The sequence below is a fragment of the Antechinus flavipes genome, chromosome 5, assembly GCF_016432865.1.
Source record: "Antechinus flavipes isolate AdamAnt ecotype Samford, QLD, Australia chromosome 5, AdamAnt_v2, whole genome shotgun sequence".
NCBI classification, from domain to species: Eukaryota; Metazoa; Chordata; class Mammalia; order Dasyuromorphia; family Dasyuridae; genus Antechinus; species Antechinus flavipes.
In genome coordinates, this window is record NC_067402.1 from 35,784,058 (window position 1) to 35,807,457 (window position 23,400).

At 39.0% G+C, this 23,400-nt stretch overlaps 1 long non-coding RNA gene across 3 annotated transcripts in view; it reads left to right on the plus strand.

Moving 5' to 3' along the window:
• The first annotated feature begins 672 nt into the window (after window positions 1–672).
• Window positions 673–23,400, plus strand: part of LOC127564236 (uncharacterized) — an 87,492-nt gene continuing 64,764 nt past the window's right edge. For all 3 annotated transcript variants that reach the window (XR_007954214.1, XR_007954212.1, XR_007954213.1), the window contains exons 1-2: window positions 673–765; window positions 3,018–3,134. This is a non-coding gene — a long non-coding RNA (uncharacterized LOC127564236). The remainder of the gene's footprint in view (window positions 766–3,017; window positions 3,135–23,400) is intronic.

A 23,400-nucleotide genomic window follows, 5' to 3' on the forward strand; every position in this document is an offset into this window, starting at 1 on the left:
ACCCAGAAAACTTGGGGAGGAGAGTGTAATTCTAAGAGAAGTCCCCTAATGGAAATTAACGTAGTATGACTCTCCCAGGTAAGTCTTGTTCAGAGATCAAAGGGCAGGAGGAACAGGAGCAGGGTGCTGGGCTGGCGAAGAGACAGAGCAGAACTGATTGGGTACAGTGGGTCCTGCCAAGGCAGGCACCTCCACTGCCAGGAAGGACACATAGTACCTTCGCCCACAGCTTCTATCTGTCCGAGCCTGAGGCAATACAGTAAAGCACCAGAAGTTTCTTTTTTCTAGCTATGCTTCTTAACTTTTGTATACCCCAATGGGGACCTTGCTTCCCATTTTCAGGACCCCAAATCTTCCTATTCTCTAACTCTCCCCACTCCCAGACTGGGAAGCATTGGCTACCAGAGTGACTCTTGGACTGAAATCTCACTCATCTCAGAATGCTAACTGCAACAGTCCAAGCATTTCAAGCCTTTTCTAATGATCTTAATTAAAGGCTGGTCTTCAACATCAGCGGGAGGAGGGGACATAAAGCTGCTCTGTAAAAAAAAAAAATCATAATGATAATGACAAGAATAATAAAAGGTTTGGGGAAGGCAGATTGCAGGGTGTGATAGGAAGGGGCATTGGCTCTGGAGCCCTAGCTCTGCCTCTTCCTGCTTCTGTGACTTCAGGTAAGTCTTTACAACTTAGCTGGTGGTCAAGACTTTAACATTTAAGAGCACCAGGGAATTTTGGAAAGGCTCATGAACTTGGAGTCATGGGGTAAGTGTTCTGCTCTGCTACATCCTGCCTCTATGGCTTTGGGCAAATCATTTTGCTCACTTTGATTTCTTTATCTATAAATTGAGAGAGTTAATCTTGGTCTTCCAGCTCTGATCAGCCGTCAAATAGTACCAGAGGGAAGGCATTGGAGAGGCTGGGAAGAAAGGTCCTTTTCTCTTGATCCTGAAATTACATTAGCTTAAGACTGGCTAAAGGGAAACTTATTTAGATCATATTGGAAGAGAGTTGGGTCAAAGGGACAGTAGGATGTCCGAGTTATTCTACTTTCCCTTTTCCTGACTTTTAAAGCAGAGAATATCCTGCTTAAGTATCCTCTAGAATAACTTTCCCATTTTACAGATGGGGAAGTTGAGTTCTAGAGAAGTGATATCCTGAAGGCCACAAAGCTGGAACCAGGGACCAAGTTCAGTCTGTTTTGCCCTATACTACAGCCCAATTGTACTCTCAACACATTGCTCCAAGGCTCCCAAGAATCTTTATGGGTACTTCCAATGTCTCTTAACTCCATCTCTGTTCTAGGCTATGTCTCATTCCTTCGCCCTTTGTATCTCTACATGAGCTAGGGGACTCATTCTGAAATATTTTCTTGGTAGCCCAGGATGGAAGCTTAACAACTAGTACTCTTCTGCTAAACCTTCCAGGCCGTCTATCTCAGCTGATTGGACTCTTCCCAAGCTTTCCTTTAGAAGGGGCAGAACGTGGGCTTTCTGACTCACTCCCTACTTTTCATGGGCAGTACTGCTTGCTTTTAACTCCCCTCCCCCACTCCCCGTTTTCTTCTCCCGTTAGATAATGAGCTCCTTGAAAGCAGAGACTGTCCTTCTTGTCCTGTGTATCCCTAGAGCATAGTAATTATTGCTGTTGTTTTTGTTGTAGTCCTTTTTTATTTTATTTTTTGATGAATTTCAACGATGTCATGGGGTGGTATCTAGACTGCAGCATAAATTACATTGAAAAAGCATTGAAGCAATCATCCAAATCCAAAATGGAGTATCCAATGTTTCCTTTTCAGCTCCTTCTGCCGATTATCAGAGAAAGATCAGGCTAGTAGCAAGAAGGACCTGTGTCTTGATTGTCTTCCTTTTACCAAAGCATCTTTTCCTCTGAGGGAAAATGATAAATGAACCTTCTGCCCAGGATTTCTTTAAAGAGAGTGTCTTCCTTCCTTCCATTCTATTCTCTCTAAGAGACCTGAAACCACCCACTCCCTCCCACTGTTATTGGACTTCCTTAGCTTGAAGCTGTAGGGGAAGAACTGCTCATACTAAGCTTCCAGGATATTTTTTTTAACTTCCTGCTTTTTTCAGAATCTTCAGAAACCATTTAAAGTTAGCAACAGTCCAACTCGTAGCCAAATATTTTGAACACAGAGTTAAGGGGAAGGGAAAGGAACAAACAGTTACTAAATGCCTACTATGTGCAAGGCCCTCACTAAGCACTTTACAATTATTATCTCATTTGATCTCATTTGAAGTTAAACAAGATAACATTGAACCTTCAACTAAGAATTCTAAGGGGAAGAGTTTCTAAGGAGCGTGACTACCTATGGATTGCAAGCACTGAACCTGTTTGTGCGACACTCCTGGATATGGAGGCACTCCACATCCCATCCTTACAAGCCTACAATTGTTGTATACCAAATCATTTCCTTTGCTTCTGAAAGGAAATGCATTACTTAGCTTGAGAAATCACCAGCTCCTTACAATTAGTGAACTAGATCAATGAATTATCCTTCCCAGCAGTGAACTTCTATTACATTAAAGAAAAAATAGGCCTCTTCATCCCACCAGCATCCCGTTTTTCTTCTCAGTGCCCTTAATATTCCCATTAAAGACTACGATAAGACACTTGGGACTCCTGGTGGCTCCTATCTGGCCATTTTCATGTGGATTCTCATTTATTAAAAGGAAGATTATTACATTAGCAGTCATTAACGCATATGTCAAGGGTGGGGTTAAATTGTCCCTACAGCTTAAGAGAAAATGCTATGGGAAGTGGGGAGTGAGTCTGCATTTTGATGAAAAAAAGAGCAGTATTAATTGCTTAGTAGAAGATAGAAAAGCTTTTTGGCTATAATATCTCTCTACTAGATACAGGCTAAATCTGACTGCATTTTCCTGATAGGACATTTCATCCTTTTCTCAGGGTCTTGTATATAGTAGGAATCAAAATAAAAGTTTATTAAATTATATTGAATCAAATAAAATTGTTCTTTCTTGCCCCATGCATAGATGAGTTGACTGGCATCTGGCCATTGCAGCTGCTGTTTTGCTAAGCCCTAATCAATCCAAATTGAAGATTCTCATTTTGTCCAATAAGGGATCTCACAGAGGCTTCTAGGACAGAAGGTGTGTATATTTTCTCTTTTCCGCTCTCCCTAAACTCAAAAGTATCAAGTTTGGAAGATCAAATCCTTCTTCTATTTGATTTGATTCCAGTGGCTCTCCATTTTCTACCCAGAGGATTAGTTTTTTGTTTTTCATATCTCTATACCAAGTAAAGAGAGAAAAAAGCATTTGGTTCCTCCCTTAGCCAACAAATGCAGGACCAGCCATTTGAAGGAGCTATTTCCTTTAAAAATATATATATATAAGTTTCTATGAAAATTAGCTATATTCTCATAATTCCATCTTATTCCAAATCCATCTCTTCCAAGAAGAATGTATGCAAAACCAAAATAGAGAAGTACATATTTTTGTTATTCAAATCCCCCCACTCTCTTTATTCATGTACATAGATGATTAGTTCACATAGATGACATATTAATGACTGATTATATTAATGTAAAATCTCCTCATGTGAGTGCTCAGCCCTCTGCTTTTTCCTCTTTACAATTTCTCCTTTGCTGTCTTGGCTACTCTCAGCCTTCTCTATGAGACTTATAGGGCAGTTAGGGGGCACAGTGGATAGAATACTAGACCTTGAGTCAGGGAATCTGAGTTCAAATCCAGCTTTAGACACTCACAAACTGTGATCCTGGGCAAGTCACTTAATCCTTTTTGTTTCCGTTTCCTCATCTGTAAAATGAACTATAGAAGGAAATGGCGAAGTACTTCAGTATCTTTGCCAAGCAAATCCCAAATGTGGTTCCAGAGAGACAAACATGACTGAAACACCTGAACAACAACAAAATAACAGCCAGAAATACAGTTAGAATGGAACACACAAGTCAGAATTCCATTGCTGGTGTTATATATATAATAAAGTAAAGAATATAGTCTAGTTAATTCACCAGAATTTTTGTTCTTCTCCTGGTTTAATTTGCAAGCCAATCAAAAAGGACCTTGGATGGGGAACATTTCATAATCAAGGATGTGAGAGTAATTTAATTTTCTGAGATAATTTAGTTTTCTAGATATATACTTGTTTGAGACAGTGAAACTCAAATCCATACCAGACAAAAATTAGTGAAAAGAACGGTCTCTCTTGGCTAGGTATGATGGATCATGGTCCCAGCTGTGCACTAAAAGAACTCCAACCTTCTCTTGTCAGTGAGAAGCTTTCTTATCACTGTGCCTTATGGGGGTAGAAAACAGGAAATGGCCCCGAAGTGCTGGAGCCCAATAATCACGAGAGAAAGTGAGCAAAGATACCTAGTAAAAACAATCCAACAGATATCAAAGAAATTATTGGCAGCAAAAAAATATATAATATAATAAAAGGACATGGCACAATACAGGTACATCATTAATGTTTATTGATTGATGGAAATCAGAGATATGAGTTGCTCAACCACAACTGTTCCCTTACCAGGTATCTCTACCATTGTATTCTGGTCATCCAGATTTCCTGATGGGTATGCCCTCCATGCATGAATTCCAGTCCCACATGTTCTCTGCATGTGGACTCATCTTCTCTGGTTATCATAACCTGTGGAGTGTATATCCTATCTGTGCTCAGAAGAATCTTTTCTTGTCATCTATTTGCCTTGCTGTGTGATCAAATGTCTTTCATTTTTAACCAATGTCTCTTCTGGCTGGGAAGTTGACGTGTTAGTAGGAATTTGTGAACTGGAGTTTTGAGTGGGTAGTGATCTGTAAGATGCCTGAGACCTGAGATAAATTTAGGAGCTTTTGTGTGAAGAGTAGCATGGGCCCAGGAACTGCATTCATAATCCATGTTTCCAAACTTGACTCGCTGGCTTAGATTTGGTCTTAGACTTTCCATTTTTTGTCTAGTTTTACCTGATTTCCTACAGTTTTGCCATCACCTAGGACTTAACATTTCAAGAAATAAACGTATCATCTTGCCACTAAACAGATTTTCCCTCTAGATTCCCTACTTTTCCCCAATAACCTAATCTTCCTCTCACCTACACTCAAAATCTCAATCATCTTTAACTCTTTCTTCTCCCTGGTTTTTCATTTCTGATCAGTCTTGCTGGTCCTTTCTTTAATGCATTTTTTTCATGTTTGAATCCCTATTGCAATATTGCCATTCAGGTGTACATGCCTAATCTGTTGCTTTCTACCTAGCCTTATCTTTCACTTCATTCTGTACACTGCTATTAAATTAATCTTCCCAAAACATCATTTATCAGGACAGGTTCAAAAATCACCAGTAATTCCCCATTGCCTATGTCATAAAAACCAAACTCAATTAATAAAGCATGTATTTTTTTTAAGTTAAAAAATGGGGCACCTAGGGAGTGCCAGAAGTCAGGAGGACCTGAGTTCAAATCTGATCTCAGACACTTAACACTTCTTAGCTGTGTGACCCTGGGCAAGTCACTTAACCCCAATTGCCTTAGCAAAAAAAAAAAAAAAAAAAAAAAAGTAAAAAAATGTTTTTCTTAAAATTCCATTATAGGCCCAACTTATCCCAACCTTACCATGTGCTATTCTGCTACTGCTGTGGCTATAGTATTGGTATCCACAGAGGCTGGATAAGAGGAAAGCATTTTACAAATTTTAAGAACTATATAAATACAAGTTCTTATTGATATAATAGTAGCATCTCAGAGTCTCAGCATGAATAATAACAGGACCATGAACTCTGCCATCATTTCCTAAATGATATAAGGGGTTAGAGTCTTATAAAGCCTCTGTTTTCCAGGCTCCATTAACCTATGGCCCAAGCACACCTAGGAAAATAGGAAAGGGCTCACGGGATGTTTTCAAGGACAAGGCCATCACTTAGCTGGTAACAGGGTTCTTATGATTCTTTACATTAGTGTGAGCTATGTCTTCTGACCTCCAACTGCTTACAAAATAGTTCACTACACCAAACTCTCCCCAGGAGGATAAATCCAACACGGAAAAATATAAACACATAAGAAAACCGTCTCTGGGGCCACTGAAGCTACATGCAAAAAGGTTTCACCTGGCTCTCTAATTCTATCTCCTAACAGCCCAGTCAGCTTTGCCATAAGAGGGTCTGTTTGGAAACCTTAATGCAAAAGCCCTGGGTCATTGGTTCTGTTTGTCTGGTTCCAAGCCACTGTAAAAGAGGAACAGGTGGATTTGAGAATCAATTGCCCTGCTTCCTATTAGTGGTCATGAGGGAGAGCCTCTGCATCCTAAAGAAAACATGTCCACAAGATTATAGAATTTTGTGTTCATAGCAGCTCCTTGTGTGTGGCAAGGAGTTAGAAACTGAGTGGATGCCCATCAGTTGGGGAATGATTGAATATGCTGTAGTATACGAAGATAATGAAATATTATTTTATAAGAAATGAGGAGGAGACAGATTTCAGAAAAGCCTGGAAAGACTTACATGAACTGATGCTGAGTAAAGTGAACAGAACCAGGAGAACACTGTTCATAATAACACAAGATTATGGGATGATCAACCGTGATGGACTTGGTTCTTCTTAGCAATGCAGTGATTCAAGACAGTTCCAATAGACTTGGGATGGAAAATACTATCTACACAATATCTGTGATGGACTTTACTCTTCTCAGCAATGTGGTGATTCAAGACAGTTTCAAAGGACTTGGAATGGAAAATGACATCTGCATCTGGAGAACTATGGGGACTGAATGTGGATCAAAGCAGACTATTTTCACCTTGTTTTGTTAGTTTGCCTTTTCTTTCTCATGGTCTTTTTGGTCTAATTTTTCTTTTACAACATTTGAAATATGTTTTTTTAAATTATAGAATTGGGGGACTTAGAGGGCTCTGATGATTGCCTAATAATCCCCTTCATTTAATAGATGAAGAAATCAAGATCGAGAGAGATGAAGTATTCAAAGTGGCCAAGCACATTAACGGCGGAGACAAGCTTCAGACTTCACTCTTGACTCCCAGTCCAGCAACATTTCCATTCCATTACAGTGTTTGGGGTTAGGTTTTCTTTACTTAAAAGCATCACCAGGGCTATCTAGAAGCACAGGAGTCAGGTGACCCACATCCTAATTTTGGCTCTCTTCCTAACTGATCTCAAGATAAGCCACTTCCTTTCTCTGAGATTGAACTTCCTCTTCTACAAGATGAGGAGTGGAGATTTGACCAGAGGCAAGACTGGAATACAATGAAAAAGCACTATAGAAAACCAGGATTTGAACCCCAACTCTGATAGCTATTACTTATATAGTAGTGACACTTCCCTGTCACTGAACCTCAGTTTCCTGATCTGTAAATTGAAGAAGTTAAACTGGATGATCTCTAAAGTCTTCCAGCTCCACCATTCCACGATCCTAAGAAAGGGAAATATCATCTATGCAGGACCATTGGCTATTGATTCCAAAGGTGCATCACACTATAACACTAAAGATGTGTCTTTTCCAACTGCCTCACCTCTGTTAGTGTACTCTTCAAGGAAAAAATGAGATTTCTCCTATTCCTATGTTGCATCAGCCATGCTGCCTACTTTTCTATTCCTCTCCTCATAGAATACTTCAGATATTCCTATCTCCTCATCCTATCTCTTTCCCCCATCCACATTAAGCTCTTAGGAGGCCCAGCATCCAGCCCAATGCCTGGTGGATAGTAGGTGCTTAATAAATGCTTATTGGAGTGGAACGAACTGTTTCAGAGAGCTGGCAGGGTAAGGGAAAACTAGAGCCTTGTATTTATAGCCAAGCCCCTATTCCCCACTCCCAAGGAAGCTGAATTTTGTTCAAAGACCCTTAATGCAAGTGAAATCCAGAGCAATTGTCTAAACCTCAACTGCCATATGCTTATGTTCATCATGTTAATTTTTTAAAAATTCATTAATTCACTTAAGCCATAACCTGTTTCAAGGGTAAAGATTGTATAATCTAATGTCCACAATAAGGAATAATTGTCTATTGTTGGTTAGCTTATAGTTGGGTTTTTGAGAATAATGATTTAAGGAGGATTTCTTTGCCTTGATCAGATGTGGATATATTTACTAAGCCTAGATCCCAATTATAGAAAATAAAATGGCAAAATTTAAACATAAGGGAAAAAACACTTTTGTTTATAAATAGCTGCCTCTGTAAATTAATCTGTCCTATACTTATTTGTTTACATTTTGGTTTCCACCAGTAGAATGTAAGCTCCTTGACACCAGGAACTGTTTGTCTCTCCCATACATAATAAATGACATTTATTGTTTGTCCTTCTCTCTCGAAGACATTTGTGACATCAAGGAAATGCTGCCATGACATCCAAGTGAAGGAGCTGACATTTATATGGCTCCTGAAGGGCTGCACTATTTTACATGCATTATCTCTTTTTGATCATTATTCCTATTTTTCATGAGAGAAAACTAAGCTTAACAGAGGATAATTGACTTGCCCGGCCTCATAAAAATAAGTACAGTTCTGGGAAAGACCCTATCTTTAAAAGGCCAAGAAATCCGGAGCCATCTCCAGTCATCTTGATCTATATCTTTCCACTGGGCCCAGAAGGCTCCAGAGGAGATAGTGAACCTGATGAATTTGCACAGCCCTCCTTCATTTAAATCCAATCCATGACATCACCTTCTGAGGCCATAGTCCTCTTTGAGAATAAAAAACAAACAAAAAGTTTCTGAGGCAGAATTAGACTCAGATCTTCTTCAATCCAAGCCTGAAATTTTACACACTGTGCCCAATTGAATCTCTACCAGAGATTGAATCTAAAAATATAGGGCTTTAATAAATATTTCCTAGATTGGGTTGGAATAAAGACTAGGATTCTGGCTTTTAAAAATTAGCTTTGGAGGTAAAAAGATAAATTAAATGAATTCATGGATCATCCTTGTCATTCTCCTCCTCCTCCTCCAGTATTTATTCTGACCTTGCAAGATTCTCAAAGGTCATTTTTTTCTGCCATGACTAGGGTATTTACTGCATCTCGATCTTTAAGCTTATCACAAACTGTAACTTTCAACAAATACGGAGGCTTGATCTTTATCTACTAGTGTCAGAGAATGTCCAGGAAATGAAAAACATAAACACTTACAGCTCAATAGGTTACTGAGTAGCAGGGTGCTCCAAAACAATGGTTCCCACTCCATATGGAACACTAATCAGCATAATTACATTGGGGAAAAATAGAACCAAAGGGCTTTTTTCTTTTGTCAGGGGAATATGAAAAGAAATAGAAAAAAATATATCCTGAACCAGGAAAGGGTTGGAAAGCTTGGGTTGCAGTGACTTATTTAATCATTTATTGTTATTACCGTATGAGTGAACAAGTAAAAAGCTTTTATTAAGCATTTACAAAGTGCCCAGTGCTGAGGATACAGATGCAGAAGTGAAAACATTCTGCCCTCAAGGAAATTAGGAGAGATTTTGGTTTGGGGGGAAGGGGGGTATTTTGGTTTCTAAAGTTACCTAGACGAAGACTAAAACCCTGGGGGAAGACTAAAACCCTGGGGGAGTCAGAAGAATCCTATGGCCATTTAATCCAATCCATACCTGAAGGAATCCCCACTATATAGCACACCACACCAACCAACTGATCCTCCATCTTTATATATTGATATACCCTTTGTAGTAATAGTTGAAAATACCTTCCATATTTATCCAATTCATGCTAGAGACTATGCTTCTCAGGCCAGGTGAATGGATAGCTTTATTATTGTTTTAAGTATCATCTGACTCTTCATGATCCCATTTGGGGTTTTCTTGGCAAAAAGGATTTTGCCATTTCCTTCTCCAGCACATTTTACAGATGAGGAAACTGAGGCACACAGGGTAAAGTTGCCCAGAGTCACACAGCTAGTAAGTATCTGAGGCCAGATTAGAACTTTTGAAGAGCATTCTAAGTTCAGTGTTCTAGCCAAAGAGCAACCTAGAGACCCTGGCAGTCTTAGAAGCTCCATTTTAGCTGTAAACGAACTGATAAATTCAATGGGAAAAATCACCAAGAGCAATTACTGAGATTTAAAGGGAAAGGTCTTGGACCCTCCCCACTAAGACCAACATATGGTCTTGTGAAAAAAATAAATCCAGCCTAGCGGTCTCTGAGACAAGACTGTGATCCTGAATTTGGATGTGAAGTTGGTGGGTTGGACCAATGTTCCATAAAAATTCAGCTAGGATGTACTTATGAAATGACACAGGAACAGGAAGACTCTGACTAGATCTATACGCAGCATGGCATCATGGACAGAGTATTGGACTTGAAGTTAGTCCATTGGAGGTGGAGTTAGAGATGAGCAGCACAAAGCTGGAATTTCTGCTTCGGACATTTACTGACTGTGTGACACCAGGGAGTCACTTAATGAAGGCTTTGGAGTGAGTGGCAACTGAAGTCCACTGTAGCTATGATCCCGAGGGCCTAGCCATATTGTGCAGATGGCCTGAGGATCCAGGAAATATAGAGGGAAAGACACAGGGTACCAGCACCCCATTCTAAGCCCTTGAGAATAGTATAGTGCATATGTGTGTGTGTGTGTGTGTGTGTGTGTGTGTGTGTGTGTATCTGTATACATACATATATATCGATACATACATTTATGGAGACAGAGACAGACTCCCACACAGACTGAGAAAGAGCAAGAGAGAGAGAGAAAGAGAGAGACAGAGAGAGAAATAGAGAGAAACAGAGACAGACAGAGAGAGAGAGAGAGAGAGCAAGAGCAAGAGAGATAGAGAAAGACAGAGAAGAGAGAAAGAGAGAACAAGAGCAAGAGAAAAATACATATAATATTTATATATGTGTGTGAGGGTGTGTGCCTCTATGCTAATCTCTTCACAAATATCATCTTATTCGATCACCACAACATTCCTGGGAAATAGCCACTGTTATTAGCCCATTTCACAATTGAAGAAACTTAGACAAATAGGGATTAACTGACTTGTCTGGTGTGGTCACTATTAAGTATCTGAGAGTAGATTTAAATTTGGGTCTCCGCTGATTCCAGACTCAGTTCTCCACCCACCACATCACCTAGCTGTCTAGGTAGTCCTATTGATTGACTGAATAGGAATCAGAGGTGAATTTGGTGCAGCTTCCTAAAGGAGGTATTGAGGGCGGGGGACCATTCCAAGTGCCTAGCAGTGTTTTGCAAATAGGTTTAATAAATATTTATTGAATTGAATTAAATGAATTATAATAAGTGATTATAGTTTAAATCTCATTAAGGTATATCTTTTCCCCTTCTTTTTATATCTGCCTCACTGGTTTAATCTGAGCCCTTTCAAAAACTTGAGCTTTCATGAGTTTTCATATTTGAGGATCAACATTATCTTAGCAAGTGTCTAAGAAGTAACTAGCAGATAACTGAATTGGGCCTTGAATCCCCTTCCCTCTCCCCCCTTCCATAGGAAAGGCATCTCTGCCCATCTGGGAAATGGCAACAATACAGTGTCTCATCTCACTGTCTCTCTCTCTCTCTTTTTTTTTTTTTCAAACCTATCCTGGAAGTGAAGATGGGAGTAGAAAAAAGAGACAGAAGCTAAGGAAGGAAAACCTGCGTTCTCACTAGAGTCAGCATTGAATCTCTAGGACTTACAGGCACCTAATACTAGGTATATTGGTGGCTGGGGAGAGGTACATGTATTAATTCTTTTGTTTTCATTTTTATGCTTTTAGTTAGCATGGTTAGTATTTTGTAACATTCATAAAAGCAAAGAATGGGTGGCTTTAAGTAACAATTGAAATCAATCAGCAAGCATTTATTGAGTACCAAGGGCAGCTCAGTGGCAAGATGGATAGAGCACCCAGTCTGAAGTCAGGAACTCATCTTCTTGAGTTCAGAGCTATCTTGAGCTGTGTGACTCTGGAAAGTCACTTCACCTTGTTTGCCTCAGTTTCCTCATCTGCAAAATATGCAAGAGAAGGAAATGGCAAATATTCCAGTATCGTTGCCAAGAAAACCCCAAATGGGGTCACATGACTGAAATGACTCAACCATTGTGTGCCAGGCATGGTGTTAGGTACCAATAATGAGATACTTGTAGCTAGGTGGGCATTGATACAGAGTCTGAACTGCTGAAAACAATCTGTAAACCAAGCTATTCCCTGAGGCAAGCAGGGAAGTACACTGATAGGAATAGAAAGGGACTTTTTAATTTTGATTAGACCTATCATTATCCTAAGTAGGCTCTTGTTGAAGTAGTCCTAGTAAATCCAATCCTTTGCATTGACAAACCCTACTGATTACCATCCAATTAAAAGGCCAAGTTATGATGTCAACCCCTGAGGTTATATTTCCCTGTAAAATAATCTATCTGTACCTCAACACCCTCCCATAACACTTTTTTGGGTGCTGAATCCTTTTTAGAGATACCCTGCTGTCAACAGCTTTTTGATTTGGAAGTGGCTTAAGCCTACAAATTCTTTTGAGACAATCCATAACATTGGCCCAAGACCTCCATGTACTTTGGGGATCCTGCATTCTGTACCCCATCATTTGGTGAGCTGTACAGGGAGAGTCCTGGAATCCCAATATGCTTTTGGTATCCAAATCCCCTCTCCCAACATAGGAAGACTATGTGACCCTAGGCAAGTAACTTAATTCCAATTGCCTCAGGAAAAAAAAAAGTTATTTTCAGTTCTGTCTGACTCTTCATATGATCTCATTTGGAGTTTACTTGATGTGGTTTGCCATTTTCTCTCCAGCTCATTTTACAGATGAGGAAACTGAGGTAAAGAGGGTTAAGTGACTTATCCAGGCTCACACAGCTAGTAGGTGTCTGAGGGCAGATTTAAACTCATGGAAGTGACTCTTTCTGACTCCAGGGTTGGCACTCTATTCATTGAGCCACCCAGCTGCTCTCTCTGGGAAGTAGACTCCGGGTAAGTCCCTTAATATCTCAGTGCTCCAGACTAAAAACTCTAAAGGCTCTAAATTTTTGATATCAATAAGTTATCTATAATTATGAAGAGAGAATCAATACTGGAATTTTCCTCAGACTAGAGAAATCACAGATTCAGGCAGGCCCTTTCCCAAACCCTCCCCACCCTTACCCCCCAAAACAGATAAAGGCAAGGGAATTTGAGGAAGGTTGGGACCAGAATCCAACTGGTTTGACTTTTAGTGAAGGATGTACCTTTACTACTGAAGAAATTGCATTTGATGCCACCGGAACACAGAAAGGAAGCAGAATGGGGTTAGATGCAGGTTGCCACGGCGACCAGCCTCCTCATGCTTGTGGGTAGCATTTGGGTAGCAGCCTCAAGTCAGAGGATGAGGAGAGAGCCGGTTTCTCTCTGCCTCATAAGTCATCTCTACAACTCTGTCCAATGTGTCTGGAGTAGATAAAGCATGAACAGCAATCCCCTGGCCACAGCAGAAAGGTAAACACTGGACACTCCATGTAGGTCATGAAAGAACTCTTCTCATCTTCACATGTACAGGAAAAGACATGTTTGGGCCGCTGTCGTTATTTTATTTTATGTTGCTATCTTTCATTTTTATATCATCTTCATTTTTCAATATGTAACCTCCCCTTCCACTCCCAGAGAACTTTTCCTCATAACAGAATAAGCAAGAGAAAACATCCAACAGTTCAACAAAGCTAACCAAAGTCTGATGCATGTAATATTTCACACCCATAATCCTTCACCTCAGGGGAGATACTTTGTTATTCTTATTCTATATCTTGTGACCAACTTCCTCTACACTGTGTCTGTACTACATTATCATTTCTCCTTCCCCAGAAGCTCCCAAGCCAGGGTTAAAGCATCAATAAACATCTTCCCACCTCTTCCTCCAAGCTAAGGAGAACTTTGTCACCCACCTCTGATGACCAATTAACACTTTCTTTCCAAAGTCCCAGTGGCATCCACATCTGACAACTATGAGGGAAAAAAAATCTAGCTAAATGAAGGTTACCATGCTCTTTGCAGCCTTCCTTATCTATCCTCTCCCAAGGTGCTTCTGCTTCCTCTAGTTCCCCAGCCTGTTCCCATGAGCTAGATCTTGAAGAGGTGGCTGCAGCTCATTCTACATGGAAGGAGAAGGGAATCACCTGGGACCATTGAGATCTATGGGTTTTGCCTTAGCAGGATAGGAGGAAGAAGCCACTCTAGTACTGCAGAGAGGAGGTTTCCCCATAGATAAATTACTTTTTCTTCATTAAATGGATTCTAGCATTTGTCTTTTTGTCTCTTTTTTTTTGTCTCTGTGTTTCTCTCTGTCCCTGTCTCTCCCTCTCTCTTTCCTTCCTTTCTTCCCTTCCTTCCTTCCTTCCTCTCTCTCTCTGTCTGTCTCTGTTTCTTTTTGTCTCTATGTGTCTATTTCTGTTTCTGTTTCTATGTATGTCTTTGTCTCTGTCTCTCTCTGTCCTGTCTCTATCTCTGTCTCTGTCTCTGTCTCTATCTGTCTCTCTGTATCAGTCTTTGTTTGTTTCTTTATCTGTCTCTGTCTCTGATTCTATGTATGGCTCTCTCTGTCTCTGTTTCTTCCTCTCTGTCTGTCTTTCTCTGTCTCTCTCTGTATCTCTCTGCATCTCTGCCTCTGTGCCTCTCTATCTCTCTCTGTGTGTCTGTGTCTGTGTCTGTGTCTGTTTCTGTCTCTATGTATGTCTTTATCTCTCTCAGTCTCTGTCTCTCTCTGTCCCTGTCTCTCTCTGTCCCTGTCTCTATCTCTGTCTCTGTCTCTATCTGTCTCTCTGTATCAGTCTTTTTGTTTGTTTCTTTATCTGTCTCTGTCTCTGATTCTATGTGTGGCTCTCTGTCTCTGTCTCTTCCCCTCTGCCTCTGTCTCTCTGTGTGTCTCTCTGTATGTCTCTCTCTCTCTTTGTCTCCATTTCTGTCTCTGTCTTTCTCCATCTCTAACTCTCCTTTTTTTTCTGTCTGTCTCTCTCTCAATTTGAACTCATCTCCACCAACTCCACATTCAGCTCTCCTACTGCCTTCAATCCCAGCAAACAAATGACTTCCACTGACCTCTAAAAAGCGACAGGGAGAGAAGTTACAGGAGGGCACGCTGGGAGGATTGCAACCAGCTTCCTCTTTGCCCGGGGCAAATATGAGCCCTGACACTAATAGTTCTCTATCCAGCCAAGCCCTAGGGAAAATCACTGAGAACTTAATTTTAATTTTATTTTTAAGTGTTGGTCCAAAGGCCTTCCTGTCTCCACATTTGGACGCTTAACTTTGGGGGTTGTATGGTCCCTTAAGAGGAAGCAGGATCTCACACTGTAATATAAGAGCAGTATTTGCATAACACTTTGCATGACATTCGAGCTTTTAGGATTTCATGGGATATCCCAACATCCCTAGGAGATACTGTAAATATTATCCCGGTTTTACAGCTCAAGAAGGAAGCCTCAGCAAGGCGCTAGGGTCATCGGATCCCCTGGCCAGAGACACTTTTGCCCTGTGCTGTCTGCCAGCAAAGTTTATTTGAAGATTCTGTTCTCTTCCAAACTTTTCACATGCATAAATTTCTAGATTTTTTTTTTTTGGGGGGGAGGGAATGTTGGAAGGGACCTTTGATCTCACAAATAAGCCTTTAAATTTGGAGATTATTAGTCTCCCTTGCCAGATGAATAATGAATTTCCAAATGCCAGGGGTGAGTGATTTGAATGAAATGACCTGGCTAGTTAATGTCAAAGCTATTTCTAGAAACCGGGCTAGTGAATCCTAATCTCTGGTGCTTTTTTCTAATATGTCATACTTCCTTATATAGTTCACAGGCAAGGGTGTGCTGGTTAATGTTTAACAACCAGCTCTCTAGAAAAGAGGGGAAGACATTCCAACAACATTTTTAAATAGCCTGCACTATTAAAATTTTCTCTACTATTTTTCTCAGATCTCAACAATCAACAAAGCAATAAATTAAGCTCCATTTTTGAGGCTCTTGTTAAAAATGTAACAATTGGGTCTCTCAAGTATATTTCTGAGCTGCTTTCTTCACATCCTACAGATAACTCTTTATTACATTGTACCTTGTGTGTCAGATCCCATAATGGAAGTAAAGCTATGAATTCCTTGAATTCCTGAATGAAGAATGCTCCTTTCTCTGACTCCCCAATAAGGCCTTTGATTTGATACTGACTCAGTTTCCCACCCCTGAAACCCTGCTTTTGGAGACCAAATCTCCAAATCTGTGGAGAGGACCAATACACACAGATCTGGACTTGGCTACCTGAAGAGAAACTTCACTGTTTACACAGACCCTCCAAGGAAATAGGTAACATCCCCTTCCGCCCTTTCATGAAGACTAAGAAGAGTTGTCAAAAGGAGACACATTGATTAGGAATTGAAGGTTAGAAGGAGAGGGGCTTGAAAGATGGAGGAGCAATGATAAGAGAGAGAGAGATGTAAAAGAGAAGAAGGAGCCATATAAAAGGAAACCAAGTTTTAAGAGAACAACCAAGACCTGTCCCTTGGCTGGATGCTGTAATGGTGTAGGTTCAGATGGAAGGCAGGACCCACCAAGAGAAGGAAATACTTGGCTTATAAACAATCCAGATTCTTCAGCATGCTCAGGGCATTGCTATTCCTGGAAGACTGGAGAGGCCCTTGGGGAAAAGGAAAGATCTTTTAGAGATGAAAGGGAAGTTGTCTTGATTATCTAATGTCTGGCTGATAATCCTTTGCTTTTTTTTTTTTTTTTTTTGCTTTTTTTTTGGGGGGGGGTGTCAAATTAAGTTTGTTCTCTATTTAGCGTTTTCTTAGGCAGAGTATGTCATTCAATCTCTGTATGTCTGTTTCTGTCTCTTTCTTTTCTGTGTCTCTCTGTCCCTGTCTCTGTCCCTGTCTCTGTCTCTTTATAGCAATCTCTGTTTCTGTTTCTGTGTCTCTCTCTTTCTCCCTCTGTCTCTATCTCCCTATCTCTGAATCTGTCTGTCTCTGTCTCTATCTCTATGTGTAGCTCTTGTCTCTATCTCTCCCTCTCTGCCTCTGTCTCTGTATGTCTCCCTGTATCTGTCTTTTAACCTTCAAGATTCCTTAGAAGAACAAGATTCTGATATTGAGGGGGAACCTCGGGAAGAGATAGGAACCAAGAAGCAATCCAATCAAACATGATAATTCTGAAAGATTTACAATGAAAACGCCCAAAATGCCAGGCAAAGAACTGATGAAAATTGAATGCAGAACAAAGCTTTTATTTAAAAAAAAAAAAAAAACTTTCTCTATTTTCTTGTTGGGTTCTTGTTGCTGTTGGTTTGTATTTTCTTTTGCAACATGGCTAATATGAAAATATATTTTGCATGATTGCATATGTATAATTCATAGCAAAGTGATTGCCTTCTCAAGGAGGGGAAAAAGAAGAGTGGGAAGGAATTTGAAACTCAAAAAAAATACTTAATATTGCTTTTATATGTAGTTCAGGAGAAAAAAGAAAAACTTTTTTTGAGCGGGGAAAAAGATTGAGCAAAATCTCTGAGTCCAGGTCTGCAGTTCTTAACCCGGATTAAGTATGTCTCTATGTATAAATATATACTATCTCAGGACTTGTTTATATCTCAGAGGCAGCTGGTAGACAGTCTAGGCCTGAAGTCAGGAAGACTTGATTTCAAATATGGTCCCAGATATTTCCTAGCTATGTGATCTGGATAAGTTTTTAAACCCCTGTTTGCCTCTGTTTCTTCAAATATGAAATGGGAATAATAGTAGCCTTTACCTCATAGTTGTTGTAAGGATCAAAGGAGATGATATTTCCAACAGTGTTTAATATGATACTTGGCACATAATGGATGCTATATAAATGCTTATTCCCTCTCTTCCCCTTATTAGAGATAGATAGGAAGATTTCTCCAAACCCCAGCAATAATAGAACACAAAGTACCCAGCCCAAGCTCCTTCCAATGTTGACTGTATTTTTTGTGTGCTCATTTTTTTATACCAGTGAACTGAAAGGAAAGCAGAAATTATTATGCAGGAATTTAGGCAAATAATCTCGGAGAAAAAAGAAGCTAAACAAATTCTGCAGATTGTTTTTAATGATCACATTTCCTGGAAAACTATTTGGATCTTCTTTCTCTGTCTTCTTTAGCCCGATCCTAAAAGTTCTCCCATGTTCCTGTCCCTTCCCACTTGGCAAAAATCTAACATTTAGGATTTTTTTTGGTCTTGAATAACCTCTGACCCCAGATACCACATACCACAGCCGGGGTATCTGGAATTTCAGAACACTAGCCAGGGAGTCAGGAGATGCACATCCAAATCTGCTTCTACCACTATTTTTGTGGGAACAAACGTGGGAAAATCCCACACGACTCCACATTTCTTTACATTGTCTGAAGTTCTTTGGGTCCCTTTCGAAGCTTCATTCTTTTCAAAAGTGAAATGAAAGGATTGGTGAACACCTGACCATGTGCATCCCATAACACTCCTGAAGGGAGATTAAAATGTGATTTGGAAGTAGGTAGCAAAATAAATAAAATATAATAAAGCATAGATAACATTGCATTTTAAATTAAACCAATACACAGTCTGCAGGGACACTTATGTAAGATTAGTGGCCATTGTCCATTTGAGTTTATTTGATACCACTGGACTAGATTCGTGATTCTCAAAGTTCAGTCCAGAGACCCATAGGGTCCAAGATGCAAAATTATTTTCATGATAGTACTAAGACATTCTAATTTTAAACATGAGAAATAATGGATAAAACTCACATAAGCAAAAGCTCTTTGGGGTATTTAATAATTTTTAAGAGTGTAAAGGAATATTAATCTCCTAAAATTTGAGAACATAATACTTTGTGGAAAATTAAGGATTCCCATCCATCCAAGAAACTTCTATCAATCTTAGCCTAACCTTGATAAATTCAAGAAACAAATATTAAGATCTCCATAAACAGAATGAATAAATGAAAAAGCATTTATTTAGCACATATGATATACCATGGGAGAGTTGTCTTGTGCAATAGTAGTACAATAGTAGTTGCATTACTTTCTCTCCACTCCCTAACATCTTTTTTCCTCCTCCTCAAGTTAAAAACATAAATTCATCTATGAAGCATTAGGAAATTTACATATTATTGATTTAAATGAATAAGGTCAAACTGTGATGGATTTGGTTCTTCTCAACCATGTGGTTTTGTTTAATTTTTCTTGGGGTTTTCCCCTTGTGACCCAATTTTTCTTGCATAGCATGATAGGTACAGAAGTATGCTTAAGAAGTTTACACATTAGGGGCAGCTAGGTGGCTCAGTGGATAGAGCACCAGCCTTGAAGTCAGGAGGACCTGAGTTCAAATGTGATCACAAACACTTCCTAGCTGTGTGACCTTGGGCAAGTCACTTAACTCCAATTGCCTCAGCAAAAAAAAAAAAAAAAAAAGTTTGCATATGTTCAACCTCTATTGGATTGCTAGTTGTCTTGGGGGGTGGGGGTTGGCGAGGAAGGAGAGAAAAATTTTGAACACAGGGTTTTACAACACAGGATTGAAAACTATTTTTACATGTATTTGGAAAAATAAAATACTATTAAAAAAATGACTAAGATTGGCTGCCTTCATGGCCATTGGGGCAAATTGCTCTCATCCACCCATTCTGCAGGGGAAAGTCTTCCCATTCTTAGGGTGGCCACCCCTCTAACTCATTGACAGGTTTGCTCTCAACTTAGGTTAGCCCATCTACCAACATGGTATAGCCCATATACCAAGACAAGTTTTCCAGTGTATGGCCCCTGCTACAGCTTCTGGAGTCACAGCTGAGAGCTGGGGGAAAATGGACCCCAAAGGTGGATGAGCAAAGGATTTGGCAAGCCTTTACACCAGAGGTGATAGTCCTCCCTTAATAAATGCTGGTTATCTTGATGATTCAATAACAATATACCTATGTGGACTTTGGTTCATGGCAGGGGGTGGTGGGGGAGTTTGGAGAATGCCTAATGGTATGAATGGCATTCAATCTGCATTATTGGAAAAAATACCCATATGAACGACACCATAGATATTTTAAAGTATGGTGTAATGTGGTGTTCTTTTTCTTTAAAATAATGGTTCTCTCTGGGAGAAAGCAGGTTTCTCGGGGAGGTTTTCTGGAGGCAGCCTTAGTTTCAATTAAAATCAATAATCACCCAAATGCAGCCAGCTGCTAAAAGTTCAGATCTTTTATTGTCTCCAATATAGCCCCGTTAGTTTTCTTAGAGGCCTCTCTCTCTCCTTGGTTCTAAGAGCTCCCTCCGAATGTCTCCAAATCAAAAGGTTTGTCCTTCAGCTTCCAGCCAGCTCCAAGGTGGAAGATGCAATGAATCTCTCTTGCCTCGGAGAGAGGGTGTGTGGAGTTCCTCCCAGAGTGCTCCTCTCCCACCCCAGTCAATGTTCCAAAGTAACTCATTTGACTGGCTCCCTGAAGTTCTGTTTATGCTCCTTCTCCAAGAGTGGGATTGTGGGATACAAGAGAGTGGGATTATGGGTTTTCTCCCAAAGTGCTCTCTGGCCCTAAGAGCTTCAAGGAAGGGATGAATTCAGATATCTCATACTAAACCCTGAAATCTCCCAAACGTGTGAACTCCAATGAGTAAAGGTGTGAACACAAGCATTGTTTCTCAGTTCCACTTAGTACCTTGTTTCTTCTGGCCCATAACATCTCCTTGTAGGAGCAGATTAATCATACTGAACCTTGCTCAATTAGATAATTATTGTCTCTATCAACTCTAATGACTTAACAATTTGTAAAGATTCCAACAGTGTAAGTTTCCAATTCACCTACTTTTGCCATGTTTTATAGGTAGTCTTATCCCTACTTTATGGATTAGGAAACTGAGACTCATAATTGATCTGATTCAGTTCCTCAGAAATTGAAACCGAGTGACTTAAGCGACTGGCTCAAAGTCTCCTGGCTGGTAAATGACAGAGATTCAAATCCAGGTTTCCTATTCCAAACCCTGTGCTCTTCTTTCTAATTATGTCAGAATGCCCAATTTTGAATCTGTACAAGTCAGATTGGGGAAAACAGGAATAAAATTAAACTAAAAAACAAAACTAAAATTAATCTTTGTCCCCAAAAAAGTATTTACACAGACGGATCAATAAGGTAAACATGGGAAACACGCACTTGCCAGGCAGTTTTCAAGCACTTTCAAGTTTCAAGCATTGGTAAAAATGATTTTATATGTAAATGCTGCTGCTCAATAATGGGTTTGTGTGGCATTTTCCAAATTAATTTGACTGAGGGACACTCTTAGGTTAAAATACATTGATACAGTCTAAAAATACCCCTCAGAGCATCCAGAATTCTGTGGAATAAGGCAAGGCTGGGGAAAAGTAGGAGCAAGATGGAGGAAATTAGGCCTGTTTTTATATTGAAAGAATGCTACATACAATTATAATTGTCTATTTAAAATGGCATTTAGCAGTATGATTATGAGTATATATAAAATCAACCTTAATTTAGTAGAGAAACAATCATCCCATTGAAGAGAAAATTATATATATTTGTTCTCTATAGGACAAAAAATTCATGGGCTATCAAATAATCCCCCCCCCCAAATGTTGTCATTTTGGGAGTATACAGGCAAATCATATTCCATGTTATACAATTTTGTAGATTTTGACAGATTCCCTAATAACTCTCTCTCTCATTCAGTATCCCTGAAGAATTTTTTTGAGAACTTTAGTTGACAGAGGAAAAGCTTAGATTTAGGAAAATGGACTTGTTGACATTTAACTGGATCAGAAACAAAGCAATACATGAAATAGGCATCTGGATTGGTAATGTAGGTTATAAAATGTCAGGTTTTAAGATACTAAAACACATCTTATGGGTGTTGGGAAGAGTAATATTCCTGTTAAAAGCAATCTGATTTTCTTGGGTTTCTTCAAGTACCATAATTTAATATCTTATCTACATAGCATAAATGCATGGTATTCCCATTAAATACTTCATTTGCCAAGAATGCCAAGAAAATCAATCTCCATTTATTGTGCAGAATGGATGCAATTTGGTAAATGGAAAATAAACTTTTTCTCTTTGCAGTTTAGACAGAAATAAGTTATGGGAACTACCTTGAGCATGTCTTCTTCGTGTACTGAATTTAAATCCCAACAGTACTAAACTGTAGCCTAAATATGTGTTAAATACAGTAATGAGGTCAGGTTGCTTTTTGTGTTCAGACATTTAATCAACGCTATCCACAGAAAAAGGAATAGACATAATTTGTCCCTTTAAATCTCTCACTCCCCTCCTTTCTAAGATACTATGATTCTAAAATAATATTTATCCTAAGAGAAGGGTATTGAAATTGGGTGAGATTAAGATCCATGATAAAAAGAAATGCTTCCCCCCAAAAAGGGAAATGCCCATTTATGCCAATTTTTAAAACTTTTTTTTTTAAAAAATCAAGGCCTAAGAAAATGCTTTTTCTCCCTACTGTTCTTTTCTTTTCCTTGAGAAGATAAACAATATGATGTTGATTAATGTGATATCATGCAAAACATATTTCTATATTAGCCATGTTGCAAAAGAAAACACAGACAAAAATAAAAGAAAATTAGAGAAAGTAAAAAAATATATATATTTCAATCTGCAGTCAGATTTCATCAGTCATCTTTCTGGAAAAAGATAACATTTTTCCATCAAGTTTTCAATGGAATTGTCTCACCAAAATATCTGTAATAGCATTTTTTGTAATACAAAGAACTGGAAACAAAATAAATGTCTACAATTGGGGATTAGCTAAACAAATTGTGGTAAGTTAATGGAATGGAATGATTTATTTCCATGCTATAAGAAATGATAAATATAATGACTATAGAAGAGCATGGAACAACTTATTTGAGCTGATGTAAAATGAAGTCTCTAGAACTAGGGGTAAAATATGCACAATGACTATAACAATGTAAATAGAAAGAACTCCAACCACAAAACATGGAAAACAAATGTCGTGAAATTATAAAAAATTAGGTATAGCTAAGTAGGGGTAGAGAAAAGAAAAGAAAAGAAAAGCACAGGTTCCAGGAATAGGTAAAGGGGGAGGGGAGAAAATAAACATAGCCCCAAAGATATGAGTCTAAAAGACTAAAAGGAGACTATAAGACTCCTTTTCCAACTCCTTTGTAGATATGGGAAGTACAAGTGTGGAATGTTGCATATATTGTCAATTTGTTTTGATATATTAATGAGTTCTCCTGGTTTTTAGAATATCTTCTTTCTGTTTTTCTTTTTTAAAAAAATGATTAGTTAAATAAGATATCTACCTGGGAGGGGGAGACAGAAAGATACAGATTGAAATTTAGGAGATAAAAATTTTAAAATATAAATAAAATTTATTTTTTTCAAAAAAATCTACTTTTGGGGTTCTCAAAGAGTATGTTAGTGGAACACATATCATAAATGATTTGATCAAACTGGAAAATGATTGCGTTAG